Source organism: Tubulanus polymorphus, chromosome 2 (genome assembly GCF_964204645.1).
Source record: "Tubulanus polymorphus chromosome 2, tnTubPoly1.2, whole genome shotgun sequence".
Taxonomy (NCBI): Eukaryota; Metazoa; Nemertea; class Palaeonemertea; order Tubulaniformes; family Tubulanidae; genus Tubulanus; species Tubulanus polymorphus.
In genome coordinates, this window is record NC_134026.1 from 15,216,586 (window position 1) to 15,232,090 (window position 15,505).

General features: G+C 38.4%; 1 protein-coding gene and 1 long non-coding RNA gene across 5 annotated transcripts in view; both read left to right on the forward strand.

Moving 5' to 3' along the window:
- The first annotated feature begins 2,270 nt into the window (after positions 1-2,270).
- The window catches only part of LOC141900770 (structural maintenance of chromosomes protein 6-like), a 255,440-nt gene continuing 242,205 nt past the window's right edge, over positions 2,271-15,505 (forward strand). For all 4 annotated transcript variants that reach the window (XM_074787796.1, XM_074787797.1, XM_074787798.1 and 1 more), the window contains exon 1: positions 2,271-2,419. The gene's annotated coding sequence lies outside the window, so the exon portion shown is untranslated. The remainder of the gene's footprint in view (positions 2,420-15,505) is intronic.
- LOC141900727 (uncharacterized) lies at positions 7,327-8,168 on the forward strand. Its single transcript, XR_012618755.1, has 3 exons — positions 7,327-7,477; positions 7,649-7,832; positions 7,943-8,168. It is a non-coding gene; the product is annotated as an uncharacterized LOC141900727 (long non-coding RNA).

A 15,505-nucleotide genomic window follows, 5' to 3' on the forward strand; every position in this document is an offset into this window, starting at 1 on the left:
AGAGAAAATTCAAGATGTGTATATCGTATGAGATACAGGCTCCATATTTCATGTGCGTTTGGAATTTAACCTTGTTTATAACGAAACACGCATGTATTTATGCTATTTTAGATTTAAAAAGAGCGCACGAAAGTGTTTCATGAGACCCGCAAATAACGTCAAGTTATTTATGCATTTTTGATTTATATGAATAAATTTCGCTTCGAAATCTTAAAATTTCTCAGGTGGATTATTCAATAAATTCACAACAGTCCATTATGGATTAGTTTGACGCCAATCGTTCTTTTAAAGATCTTTCTTTCTCGAAGAAAGATTTTCTTAAAAACTTTGATTATGGCGAATCTTTTATGTGTCCGATAGTTAAACCTTCGGGTATTATACTAGAACACAAATTTTTAAAGATATTCATAACATACTGAAGGATATCACAGGTTATACCCGAACATATGCAGTTGGATAGATCTTTTTGTTTCGACTCGCATGCGACAGTAAAAACGGTACTTGAGATAATAAGTGAACTTCATCATTGATATTTTCACTAATCTACTTGAATTCCAAAAAAGAACTGACAATGAAAAAGGGTTACAGACTGATATCGCTCCAAATTTCAATTCCTATGAACACTTTTAATATAAAGAAAACTATTAACGAAACAGTTTTTAGAGGCGAAGAATCCGCGTTACCATCGAATTTTCAAAACTTGAAGGAATGGTTAATGCCTCGGTGACCACTGGTCTAGTACGCGGTTTTCTGAAATGAAAGTGGCCAAGTCTAAAGAACAACTATTGTATCACATGATTTCAAATATTAGGAACTCAATGCGTTTAATGATTTAATTAATTGGTATCGCGCAGATTGGTTGAAAGACGGGTGTTAGTCACCTTGTGATTTAATTGTTTTTCATGCATCGATTAATTAATCTTATTATAACTTATTTGTAGGCGCATCCCGCAAACATTTTCTATTCGTTGAGTTTTCAAACGCGGTACTGTTCAGATGATTCGAGTCAAGTAGTAAAAAAGTTTATGTATTAGCATTACTATGCAGTGAAAATAACGCACTGCGGCAAGTGAGGTGCTGTGATCCAGATGTGTAACCCATTTATGGGTAATAAATTTCCATCATGTCAACGCCATTCAAAAACAGTAGCAAAACTTTCTGCTGGTTTCTAGAAATAGCAATACGACGACAAGCACTTTCGAATTCGACCACGATATTTGAGAAGTTTCACTGGTGGTCAGAGATGGTCAATTTATGAATTTTAATGGCGAATCCTTTCTAGTTTCACACCAAAAGCGGTACCGGTATATCGTTCTTTCAAGAAGTTTCAATTGGTCAGTGGTGGTCAGTGATGGTCAATTTATGAATTTTCAGTGGCGAATCCTTTTTAGTTTGACACCATAACGCGGTATATCGTTTTCATATTCGAGAAGTTTGAATTGGTCATTGGTGGTCAGTGATGGTCAGTGATGAATTTGCAATGATGATTCCTTAGTGGTTTGAAAACAAACATTACATGATAAATTTACGAAATTCGAAGTCAAGTGGTCAGACTCGGGGATATCTCAATTGGTCAGTTACTGACCATCATGGTGTCACCATTGTGGTCTAAGCTCAAATGAAACATGTGGAACCGACGAAGGGGCCCAAAAGCGTTAAGTCATTTCCTGGAGTGACGTGATCCAAAAACGCCCTAACTGGAAAAGGCAGTCTCTCAATTGGATGAAACCAAATCGGACAGGACAATTAAAATTTGGGAAGGCCACAGGTAGTGGTCTTTCTACGAAGCCCACGCGGTGAGCGTATTATTATGAAATCTTTTTTTAAACCACCATGTACCACGAAGTAATAAGCATCGTTGTAAGCACTTGAAACAGCCATTAACCACTTGAAACTGTCAGATCAAACATCATACCGCATCCCCGCAAAGAGGGGTGGTTCAGCAAACCGGAGTTTTCATTAGCCTCTCTAGACTACCCCGCCAGTACGGGTAGCCGAGCAAACCGGAAAACTCATAATGTTGTAAGCACTTGAAACACCCATTAACCACTTAAAACTGTCAGATCAAACATCATACCGCATCCCCGCAAAGATGTGTAGTTCAGCAAACCGGAGTTTTCATTGGCCTCTCTAGACTACCCCGCCAGTACGGGTAGCCGAGCAAACCGGAAAACTCATAGTGTACGCTACAACCTCTCGGCAATCCGTCGCTCAAGGACGAATATCCAAAAAGTTTGTACTGTATACCCTGAGCAGTAGGATTTTGTTACTGTCGTTTAATAGCTGGTTGATTAAAACGCGCTCGGGTTCGGGTCAGAGAGAGAGAGAGAGTAAAAGAAAAAAAAACTTCCTAGTTTTGCTTGTCGGTGTTGTTATGTGTAGAATCAGTGAGACTGAGTAAGGAAGAATAATATTGCAGGTAATGTGTGGAAAATGGCATTGGCCTTCGTCTAAAAGACAAAGAAGCACGCCGCTATTGCACTTCGTTCCGACGTTCGTACCGCTCCTGTAAAAATAAAATTTGGCGCTATTTTATTGCACTTTCGTACCCCCCCCCCTCCACCAGTCCACAGGGGCTCGTCACGATAGCTGGGGGTCCAAAATCAAAGATTTGACCCAGTATCCTAGGTACCACCTATAAAAAAGAAAAGGGAGCTAACATTTTGACATACTAGAATTGACCTCATTTCAATTGCTCATAACTTTGGTGTCATCCTTATTACCGAGATGGCGTATTTTACCGAGATCAACCGAGATGAAATTAAATATAACATATATATTTATTCCTTATCGTTTTTAACACTTGTAATCATGTTATATCAGTAATAAATACCTTCTGAAGTCATATTTTACATATTTTTGACTTCAAATACCTTAACACGGTTAGCAATAAAATTTCATTGAATTTGATTGATCGACGATCTCATCTCGGTAAAGTTAAAAGTTATTTTTCTAGAAAAATATCCGACGAAATATGTAAAATATGACTCCAGCAGGCATTTATTACTGATATAATATGATTTCAATTGTAAAAATCGATAAGGAATAAATGAATGTGTTATATTTAATTTCATCTCGGTAAAATACGCCATCTAGGTAATAAGGATGACCGAAAACTTCGTTTCGTAACCCATCGACCGATTCGCACGAAATTGGTTTCGTTTCATTCCTAAGAGGTTACTTTTTCGTTTGAGACCTTCTGCCACAAGATCGGATAAGAGACACCTGAGAAATCACGACTCAAACCCCAAAAAAACGAGTCAAAATAGCCAAAGCCGGAATTACTAGGACGTCTTGGAGTTGTCGATTTCCGACGAAAAACGATGAGTTGATGCGGTTCCCGGACGTAAATCATCAGATATCATACATCGCTGGAAAGCTTATGAACTGACCTTATTGAAAAACGCGTTTATTTAATAACCGTTCTAATACCGGCGACTGGCGAGCTGATAATCCAGATCGATCCGGCTGCCAACCCTCCCGAATTATTCGGAACCCTCCCGATTTGCGTGAAGAAATTCCGACGATACGATCGGGTATACAAAATTCCGATTTTTTTTTTTTCCTTTTTCGGCCATGTCCGATTTTCCACCCGCCAGCGCGTTGTAACACAATATGATGACTTGGTAGAACAGAATTGAAAAGGTGGGGAATTTATATGCACGCGGGCGGTGGATGATTGTGTCGCTATATATACTGTGTACGTGGTCGGGCGATAAACAGCGCTTACTAGCGCGCGTGTGTGTGTATGAGAGTAGCTGTGTTATTGATTTTATCTACGCATGGCACACGATTGTTTCGTTGTAGGAGAGCAGCTTCTTAATTCGTTACAAGAATCAAAATAAAGTTCATTCGTTTTAAAATACGTTGTTTTAAATCATTCTTGTGAAAATATTATTACATGTGGCAAAATGTGATCGTTATTGTCAAATTGCTCCGCATCGTTTCGGAGAAGAATCGGTTTACTGCGGTAATTAGCTCGTTTTCGCAGCGCGATGAGCATTCGAAGATCCGGGTTAGATTCAACGTGTGGACTCGTTATTTGTGGTTGAAATGTTTCGGTAAGCAATTGCTTTGTTAGTTTGAACCTTAATGTTGTCACTCTTGTATTAGTTTGATTTAAAAAGATAATTTAAGATGCTTTTGAGCAGTGCATCTCAAAGTAAACTTTTAGTTCGCATATTTGGCAGATGACAGCACCATCGAGTTGCATGTAGATTTAGAGACTTTTTACTGTTTGTATCTTTCAGTTTCATACGTGGAGTCTCTCTGGGACAGTATCGTGGAATTAATGCCGGAAATTGATATATTCGCTTATTGCCATTTTCATGTCGTTTCTTCGTGAAACAGAAATGGATTTATTTACTGCCACTGAAACAAGATCTTAAGTCGAAGACGAAGAACCTTTTCCCTCCGATGTTGGTGATGACACCGATGACGATCGTGAGCCTCCTCAAAAAATAAACCAAAGAAAATGAATCTAGTAAAACAAAGCAGAGGTTTAAGAACGAATATTCTCAGAAATATTCTTTTATTAAACCTAGTTCGCTAGGCCGTTATTACGCATACTGTGATAGATGTGGTTCGCATATCAGCATATCGCATGGTGGCCTTAATGATATTGAAAAAAAACATTTTTCCACAACTAAACACAAGTCAGCAGCTAATGTGGAAAAAATCACAAAGTTTTTTAGTACTTCCCAGGAGAAAGAAAGTTTGATCAAGGCCGAGACATTATTCACAGTCTTTGTGGTTATGAACAGTTTACCTCTCGCAGTTTCCGATAAGGCTGGGCAGCTATTCAGAGATATGTTCCCTGGCCATCCGAATGCTACGAATTATAAATGCGGTCGCACCAAAACAACTCATATTGTGAATGTGGTTGCAACTGATATCGTGTCATCTACTGTATCGAGATTGAAATCATCTCCCTTTGTTCTTGGTGTAGATGGTTCTACGTACAAACAAGAGACATATTATCCAATCGTTGTGAGATTTGTGGATGAACAGTTAGAAACAAAAGTGGACCTGTTAGCTAACCCAATATGGAATCAGTCGCACACAGGAGAGGCAATATTTAATATAATCAAAGCAGAATTAGAAGTGAACGCTATACCATGGGAGAATCTACTTTCGCTTGTGTGTGATAACACAAATAGCAATGTTGGAAGACACAAGGGTGTAATAAAATATGTTAGAGATCACCAAAAAGAGGTACACCTCGCAGGATGCATTAATCATTTGCTCCATTTAGCATTGAAGAAAGGCCTGAATACAGCCATTAAGGTAACTAAGATTTTACTTTTGATTTCATTTACAATATGTAGTAATTTCACCATTTTCTTATTTTCATCAACTCAGATAGGATAGCCTTATTCGTTCAGCTTACACGTGCTGCTTTATGGTTTACACATAATCAAATGACATAAACTCAATAAAGTTAAAGTTCTAGAAACTTGTAGTTGCTATTCTGCTGTACCATTGTTATACTTTCAACGTTTGAAATCGGTGCGCATATCTTTTGTTTACAGCCTTTATTTGACTTCGATGCCCTATTACGCCAGCTGCATTGGTATGTAACCAAAACGAGTAAAAGATCTGCAAGTTTTCAAGCCATCCAGAAGGAATGCAGCCTGCCAGATCATACGATACTGAAGCATGTGGCTACAGGCTGGCTGATTATGGGCCCAGCCCTTAGCAGGATGCTGGAACAATGGGAAGCGCTGAGGAGATATTTTGCGAAAGAGATAGGCCATGATACTGATGGAGATGATGATCAAGAGTTCCTCGACGATTTTGATTATGGCCCTGTCACCGCAGGGGCGATAAAAACTAAATTACACAAGTTTTTCCAGAGACACACATCAAAACTATACACTGCATTTCTGATTAAAGCAATCTCGGTAAGCATTATATCACCAAGTCATAACCCTAAATAATAAGGATTATAAACTTTTTTGTGTTTTATAAGATTTTATTTCATAAGCTCTTATGATTTCTTTTTTAGCCCACTTAGGACTTTAGTCCCAGCGGGCTATTGCGTTCACTTTTCGTCCGTCCGTTCGTCTGTCCGTAGACGGAATCCAGTTATTTTGGGAAGTTTTGAAGACGCTTCAAGGTAATGTCTTGATATTTGGGTTACACATGTATCTACCCTAGACACATCTTCAGCCCAAAAACTGGCCCTGTCAGAATCAAGATGGCAGACTGGCAGCCATTGTTGTTCACCAAAATCAGCACTTTTTACACATTTTTGAACTTTTTGAGGGAAATTTTGAAGACGCTTCGATCAATTACCTTGATCTTTCGGATATACGTGAATCCCCCCTCCCCCCAGGGCCCATCAACATAACAAAAATTGGGTCGGTCGGACTCAAGATGGCCGTCCTATGACCTTTTTAGTGCCCAAAAATGTTAATTTTGACCCAAATTCTGAGTCCTGTAGCTTCCTACTGGTTTGCCATTTCTCATTACAATTTGTGATGGGTATTCTTTGGAAAGGGATGTTTTATACCTGAGAAAGGTATTTTTCATCAGCCAATTATGACGCAATTGGCGGCCATCTTGGTGTCACCAGTACTCATTCGTAAGTTGGAAAAAGTTTTTCCACATTATATTGATACCTAAGCGTATTTTGCTACCACAATCAATTAGAAAGTTGTAGCTCATAACGTGGTCTATGATTGTGGTGAGTTTCAAGGTAATTGGATTTCGTATATGGCCACCAGGGGGCGTTAAATAATACAATATCTTAGCATTTCTTTATTATATTCGTATCAATGCATATTTTGTAACCACAATCAATTGGAAAGTTGTAGCTCATGACATCATCTATGATTGTTGCGAGTTTTAAGGACATAAGTTTTTCTATATGGTCACCAGGGGGCGTTGAATAATAGAATAACTTAGTATTTCCTTATTATATTGGTACCTAGGCATATTTTGTTACCATGATCAATTGCAAAGTTGTAGTTCGTGACATATTCTATGATTGTGGTGAGTTTCGAGGTCATTGGGTTTTGAATATGGTCACCAGGGGGCGTTGAATAGTAGAACGACTTAGTATTTCCATATTAAATTGGTAACAAGGCATATTTTGTCATCACAATCAATTACAAAATCGTAGCTGCTGACATGTTCTATGATTTTGGTGAGTTTCAAGGTCATTGGATTCTGTATATGGTCACCAGGGGGCGTTGAATATTGAAATTGTTAGATTGTTGAGCAGTTGAAACCACTTCCCAAGTGGGTATGGTGTCCCTGGACCCCTAGTTTACAGATGTTTGAGAGCACAAATGGATACCTTGAAACTGAAAGTGCATTGGTTCACAAAGTGAAACGAATTTTGGAGCGACTTATGTACAGACTACTTCTCTGTATATGCAAGCCAGCAGCATTTAACCAGGGTTGTACACATTACTCAATCGATTTCACCTCAAGGTGTTTTTCATCCATCCAGTGTCATTGTAATTCCTTTGTAAGTGAATAAATTTTTTTCACTGGAGTAGATTCTTTTACATAAAGAAATGTAGTGAGTTTCATTTGCATTACACTACTTCTTCTGCTGTTAACTATTATTAATGCTGTCTGATGTAACTTTTATTCAGCTCCTTGCATATGTATTTATGATAATTTTCTTTACCCCTAGGTATAATATAAAAGACAAAAAAGACCTGTTCATAGGGGATGAGGCTCGGAAATTGGTGGACACAGTCACTGACGAAACCAAGAAGAAATTCTATCAGGATGTTGTGAAGTTTTATTCAGCTGCCTGCACCTACCTGAAGGAGAAGGTGAATCCAAAAGACCAGCCTCTTTGGAGTCATGCTGAGGTAATATTCATTGAATTTGAGAACTCAAAAGGGTATTTATTCTTCCGTAATTGTATTGTTTCATAGACTAATCAACTTTTGTGTAACGATTGATAATCAAATTTTTGTAGGTAGCTGATCCACTGATGCGTAAGGTTAGATCGTTCCAGTCAGTGATATACTTCATGGACAGATTCCCTGTAATTCTCGGAGATAGCATTGATGATTTTCCATCTGGTTTCCATCATCCACCAGCAAGGGTCGATGAAAAATCAAAAAGTGACTGTTGAAACACAATGGAAAATCATACATAAGATGTTGGATGATGCTGGGTCGATACGTTTCAGACTGCTGCCAAGGGTGATGTGTCATATATTGCTTGTACCAGTCAGAAATGCTGGCTGCGAAAGAATTTTTAGTTTCGTAAGGAAGAACCATACGGATTCAAGAGCAGCTTTGGGTCAGAAGACCTTGCAGTCACTGATGGTTATGAAAACATCCACACAATGCAAAGACTTTCGACCATCCTCAGATTTGCTTAAGAAAGTGAAAAGTGCGACATATAATGCTTCGAATAATATTGATACAAACTAGATAATCTGAATGGTGACTCATGTCTATAATGACTGACTCTAGTCTCTGAAAAAAATGTGAAAATCTCAAATTAGTAGAGTTATCAGTATTCTGGAGTTGAATCTAAATTAGATTTCAATAATAATAGTTGATTTGAATATTTTTTTATTTTAGCAAGATGAAAACAGTTAAGAGTTGAAATTTGACCCATGACTGTAGTTGTATTTAAGTTAGGCAATATATGTACAGTATGCCAGGACAGTATTTCCATTTTAAGGGTTTATATTGCAATCTGTCTCATGACAGCTGTATAGTGTTATGTAATTCGTTTGACAATTTATGCCAGTTTTATGTTCTTATTTTTTAGTCTATTTCAATTTTTGATAAACACTTGATTTTTATCTTTCATAAAATAATAAAGAAAAAATATATTCTGTAGAATTTGCTGTTTTTTTATTTTGCTAATAGATAATTCCATCTTTCATAAAATAATAAAGAAAAAATACATTCTGCAGAACTTGCTTATTTTTTATTTTGCTGCTAGATAATTCCATATTTTCATATCCAGCTTTCATATATTACACGTGAAGGTATTCCTAAATGAAAGCAAAGTATTCCTACTGGGAAAAGTCACAATTTCTTCGGTTTCGATATATTCCTATTGAAACCTTCAATATTCCTAATTAATCTGCCATTCATCCCTAAATGGAATTTTGAAAGGTTGGCAGCCCTGCTGGTGAGGATGTAATTATTTCACACATCCGCCATAGGTATTGATTCATTTTAATACCCGGTGATTGTTTTGATTGACATTGAAGTGTAAGCGAACATTCACTTACACGAGGCCTCCACCTGTGCGCGCAGAGTGCTACACGACATACAAGCTCGTACAGTACACTACTCAAGGTGATGCTGTAACGTGTGTGCGTTTGACATGAAAATAGGCTGAATAATCGTAGCAGAAGATGAGCGCTGTGTTTTTCTGTTTGATAGAATTTGTAATAAATTGTAATTTCGTGTGAGCTGAAAATATTAAGCAGCAAACTAAAAGTATAGGTTGAGGTCTGAATATTGTAGTCGTAAATTCCAGGTTTTAAAACGATCTAATAACCGATTTCTTCTGTACCGGTATTTTAACTGCCGCGGCCAACATTGGAAGAGGTTTCCATGACCCAATATTCAGCCACCCTCTGATATGTGACATCATATGAATTATAAGCCATCCCATAGTAATGGTCTGTTTGCCGTAACCTGACCGACCCGACTTCAAAGGTACCGAGTGAAAACTTTTTCTGGGATTCATTATATTACGTATTATATATGTTTGAATTCAAGTGTGCATCGTGTGAAAACATGCCTTGTCAATGTGGCCTAATTTAAGTTTTCCAGGAAACTGGCAGTGTTCCGATAAGCTGCCATTCATTCCTATAGTGATTATATCAAAGCTGGTAACGTAAAACCGCGCACGTACCGTATTTTCTGGCCAATAAGCCGATTTTCTAGCCTCAGATTTTTACCCAAAATATCGTGATCGGCTTATTGGGCGGATACGATCTGACATAAAAAATCACTTCCCGATCTATGCCACTCCAATGCTCTCAATGATCGTCAAAATCAAGAAAAGTGGTCGATATTTATTTGAGGTCATTATTTACTACCAATTATAATCTATTTTGAACTATTTTATTTTTACTTTGATTGTTCCATCACCGCACAGCGGCAATGGTATACAACGCGCGAGTTCATCGTACTACCACGTGTCAGTTCATACATTAGTATATATGCAAATCAGCAGTGAGCCGCGTACTGCGTGTATGGCTGTGTGTATAGTAATCAGCTGAGTGAGTCTATATATAGCACAGTCACTCGGCGATGATAGTATACACAGCACTCTCACACATCGGCGGGCGCTTCTGTCAGCCTCTTAAATCGTCAATTAACACTTTCACTGCTGCATTGCATAGCATTGTTGCCTAGCTATGCTGGGCCCGTTTCGGGAAAAATAGGAAATTATTATATTCTGAGAATAAATGAATATAGAAGCATATTAGCCTACCTTTACTTGTTTTATTCACTTATCTCCAATATTGAGCTTTTGTGTGATACATTCTGAAGCAGTTTGGGTTTGCAATGTGTAGTGGTACCCCACATTCTTTGCACATGTAACAAGTGTCTTTACGGATTCCTTTTTTCGCACAAACCCGACAGCGTCTTTGAGCATTTGTTTTCTTGTCAGTAGCTGGTATTGTGACAATTGTATGTCTTCTCATGGCAGGGCTAATTCTAGTAGGTGGGTCACTTGTACACCTAGGCACTGGAGGGCGCACAGCAGGAGCAGGATCATCTGCATCGGAATCAGCATCGTCATTCAGCGTATTTCCATGTACAACCATTGCTTTGATCACCGAGGTCAAAAAGTCCAACAGCTCCTCAGAGGCCTTGCGATACTTCTTGAACAGAATATGAGCATTTAGGAGTCCAAGATGAATCAAGTAATAAACCAATTTTTTGGGCCACTTCACGGTTTTTCGAGTGCACGGGTAATATTTGCCCATTTGATCAAGATGATCGACACCGGACATATATCTATTGTAATCCAAAATGCATTTTGGTTTTTGCACCTGATGTCCACCAGCATTCACATGATCTGCCTTTGAAGCATCATGTAGAGTAGTAATCATCTTCACAACCCTTTTATCTTTCCACATAAGAAACAGAATTTGTCCTTTGCGGCGAAATGCGACATCACCAACGCCAAGTTGATTTTCCTGATCTCTCAATGATTTTGGCATTCCCCTATTTACTCTGACAGTTCCACAGGTGTGGGTTTTCTTGGAAAACAGGTGGGTGGATACAGTGAGACTATTATGAAAATTATCCATATACACCTTATAGTTTTTTTGATACAAAGATGTCAGTAAATCATCACAGATTTGTACATTGGACCGACCGAGACCACAGTATAAGCTATAGCCGTACACATATCCACTTTCAGATTCACAGAGAATATAACCCTTCATCCCGTATTTGATGGGTTTCTTGGGATTATAAACACGAAACAGCAAGCGGCCGCGCCACTTGAGCATGCCTTCATCCAGTGCGAGATGCTCAGTTGGTACATATATTGACATGAACTTCTGTATGAAAAAATCATAGACTGGCCGCACTTTATATAATCGGTCATTATCATTTGCTGGCCTAGCATCATTATCATGAAAATGAAGAAACTTGCATATCAACAAAAATCTGTCTCTAGACATCACTGTTCCAAAGAAAGGTGTAGCAAACATGACATCGGTTGACCAGTACATATTTAGTGTTGGCTTTTTGATAATGCCGGTAAGAAAAAGCAGTGCGAGAAAGTGCACATCTCTTTCTCGGTGACATCTTTCCAGCTGTGTACTCTAGATTTATCTTTCAGCTCAGTGTCCCTAATGTACTGTTCAGCGTACAAATTAGTTTCACGCACAAGAATGTCAATAAGTTCATCGGTAAAAAAAAGTCGAAAATAATCGAAAGGAGTCGCATCGACACCTATCTGAACCTGCATACCTGGCGTACCGGTAAATGGGTCAACATTTGGTTGTGTATCAACATCACTCCATCCTACATCTGAAGGATGCATGCCTCCAGGGGCATTTACAACATTAGCAGCACCTCTGCCCCTACCTCTCCCGCGTCCACGGCCCCGTGCACGGCCGCGAGGACCTCCACGTCCACGATTATTTTGTACAGCGACTGGGGCAGGTGGTTGAAAATTATCGTCATTATTTTTTTTTATATTGTGAAACATTTTTTTTTGAAAATATAAAATAATTTCGCTGCCACATCTACCTGTACCCTACAAACTTTTTGACGTGGACCGTAACCAAATGTATATCTTTGGTCTTATTTGACTACAAATGGTCAGATAAAATACAATAATATAGCTGCAAAGCAGCGATATTGGGTTTTCTGGATGCATGTGATCGAAAGGAAAAATTAATTACCGGGTATTCGATGGAAAAAATAAAATGAGATGATTTGGATATTATCGGAGCAATCCTCTTTTTGGTTGAATGGTCTAACCCCAGTATAGTCCCCCGTGATTTGGAAATTCTCGGAGCCCTCCTTTATTTACTTACTAAATGACGTCACAAACTGTTCAATTCAATTCAATATTTATTTCACGGAAAAGCAGAACAATCAAATAAGAAAGCTAAACAAATTTTCAAAAAAATTCACAAATGTTATAGCGCGCTTTCCCATGTGGGCCTTGCAAAGCCTTAAAGGCCGCTAACGCAGGCACCCAATCGGCGGAAAATATATAATAAATATTCCCTCCTTTATTTACTTACTAAATGACGTCACAAACTGTTATTTCGCTGGTGCTTGTTGTCTAACAATTCAATTCTTTATTTACAGTAACCTAATAAGTAATTTTAAGTTTCATATAGGATGGAAAGTACATTCAGACAATTTGTTGGTTCAGAGAGACCGTTATTACAGTTTCAATTTATACATTTCGTTTCGAAGCTGTCAGTTGCCGAATCTGAATGAAGATGAATTTTATTTGACGAAATCGGTGGAAAATATATAATAATAATAATAATCAACAGAATTTCAAGAGGGTTTTCGACGAAAGTCAGAAAAAACCCTAATAAACTTGTGGAACTTTGAAGTCACGAATTAAAAAGATTTTTCAAGCAATGCCCTTACTCCAAACAACCTCTAGCTTTCAAGGTAAACCACACTTTGCCCATGGGCAATTTATTTGAAATTTTCGTCTGAGCAGACAGCTTTATAAGCCAGACTTTTCATTTGTGTTTTTTCATCGTAAATGAAACTGGTATTTCATTAATTCCTAATGACTAAAGCCGGGCGTAGGTCGGCCTTGCGACAGCTTGCGACTCACGCGATGATTGCAAGCCTGTAAATAATTTTTTGCCAGTGCCTGCCACATGTCAGGCACCAACTATAATGCTGCCTGACATTAATGAGTTGGTGCCTGCTATTTACATGGCAGGCACCAACTGTATGGTGCCTGACATAAATGATTTTGGTGCCTGCCATTTAGCAAAGTACTACTGTTTTATAGAGAATTTCCTAATTCCTTATTGGGCGGATACGATCTGACATAAAAAATCACTCCCTGATCTATGCCACTCTAATGCTCTCTATGATCGTCAAAATCAAGAAAAGTGGTCGATATTTATTTGAGGTCATTATTTACTACCAATTATAGTCTATTTTGAACTATTTTATTTTTACTTTGATTGTTCCATCGCCGCACAGCGGCAATGGTATACATTTATATAACGCGCGCGAGTTCATCGTACTACCACGTGTCAGTTCATACATTAGTATGCAAATCAGCAGTGAGCCGCGTACTGCGTGTATGGCTGTGTGTATAGTAGTCAGCTGAGTGAGTCTATATATAGCACAGTCGCTCGGTGATGATAGTATACACAGCACTCTCACACATCGGCGGGCGCTATTGTCAGCCTCTTAAATCATCAATTAAGACGAACTAATTGACAAATCAGTGAATTAAAATCTCTGATGAAGGGCCTCGGCTTATCGGGCAAAGCTTTATGAAATCCATGTATTTTAGGCTTAAAAACTGCCCTCGGCTTATTGGCTGGAAAATACGGTAGCGCGATTTCACCGCAATAAGCAACGGAATTGATCAGAAGACAACTGGCGCGATTTATCGCAATAAACATCGGAATTAATTGATCGGTGATAGGAAACGGCGCTATTTATTTTCATATCGGTTCAAAAAAGCTAAAACTATTAGAACCATGAAAATTTTGTGCCGGTCAGCGTGACAGGCAGGAGCGATTTTGCAACGGACATCGTAGCGTTTTGAGCCGGCCAATGTCCGTGACCGGCCGCTTATTTACAGCCTTGGATTGTGTCGCAACGACTCATCGACCTACGCTCCCTTGCAACGGGTTGCGACTGTCAGCAACGTCAGTCTCAAGGAGTCGCAAGTGTTCTACTTTCTGCGACGCGACACGACTGTCACAACCAACCTACGCGCTCCTGCGACTGGCAGAATCTAGTCGTATCACAACCGACTTGCACCAAAATTTGTGAAGCTACGTGAGGATCGCGTCGCAAGGCTGACCTACGTCTGGCTTTAAGGTTCTGCGGAGCCCAATAAATATCTTTTTTTTTCGTTCAAAAGACTTTTCGAAAATTCTTTCGTCAGAACAAATTTTTTTTTGTTCGAACCAATAATATTCGGTTCGATTGAACCGATTTGAAAAATCGTTAGAACAAAGTTGAACAAACTTTTTTTGTCCAAACGAAAGGTCTTTCGTTGGAACAATCTTTTAAACGAACAGAATCGTTTTAATTTGAACAGAGTTTTCTTGTCAGAACATTAAGTTTTTTCGTTCGAACAAGTATATTGTTGAAAGTTTTTTCTCCGAATCAAAAGGGTTAAGTATTTCGATCAATCGAACAGAATTGTTTTCATTCAAACATTCGTTCGAAACAAATAGTTTTCTTTCAACCAAATTTTTTTGCCAGGACAAAAAGTTTTTCATTTCAACAATAACATAACTCTTTATTCGAACACATTCTTTTGCCAGAATGAAGAAAGGTTTTGGTTCAACAAAAACGGTATTGTTCAATCAAACAATCGTTTTCATTCGAACAAAATTTTCTTGTCGGAACATTAAGTTTTTAGTTCGAACAGATATATTGTTTGATCGAAGCGTTTTTCGTTTGAAAGAGCAAAATGCTGGTGGAACTAAATAGTCTTTTCTTTACGATGAGTAATCTTAATTCGAACAAAATAATCTTCTCATTCGAACACAAATGTATAATCTGAACCTGGGTTTACTTTTTATCCGATATCCATATTATCCCTTTCAGGTTGAAGCCCATCTTCCATGTTTCTGACCATGAACAGAACACAGCTTGTTTAGGTCGTTTGGAAATATACTCTGTCGGGTACATTTTAGATTAGGTCGTTTTGGAAATATACTCTGTCCAGTACATTTTGAATTACTCTGTATATCATCTATCAGGAGAGCGAAGAGAAGACGACTGAGGATACTACCTTGCGTGACTCCAGTAGTTAGACCGATTTATTCCAAGATGAGACAGTTTTGTTGAATTCGGCCGCC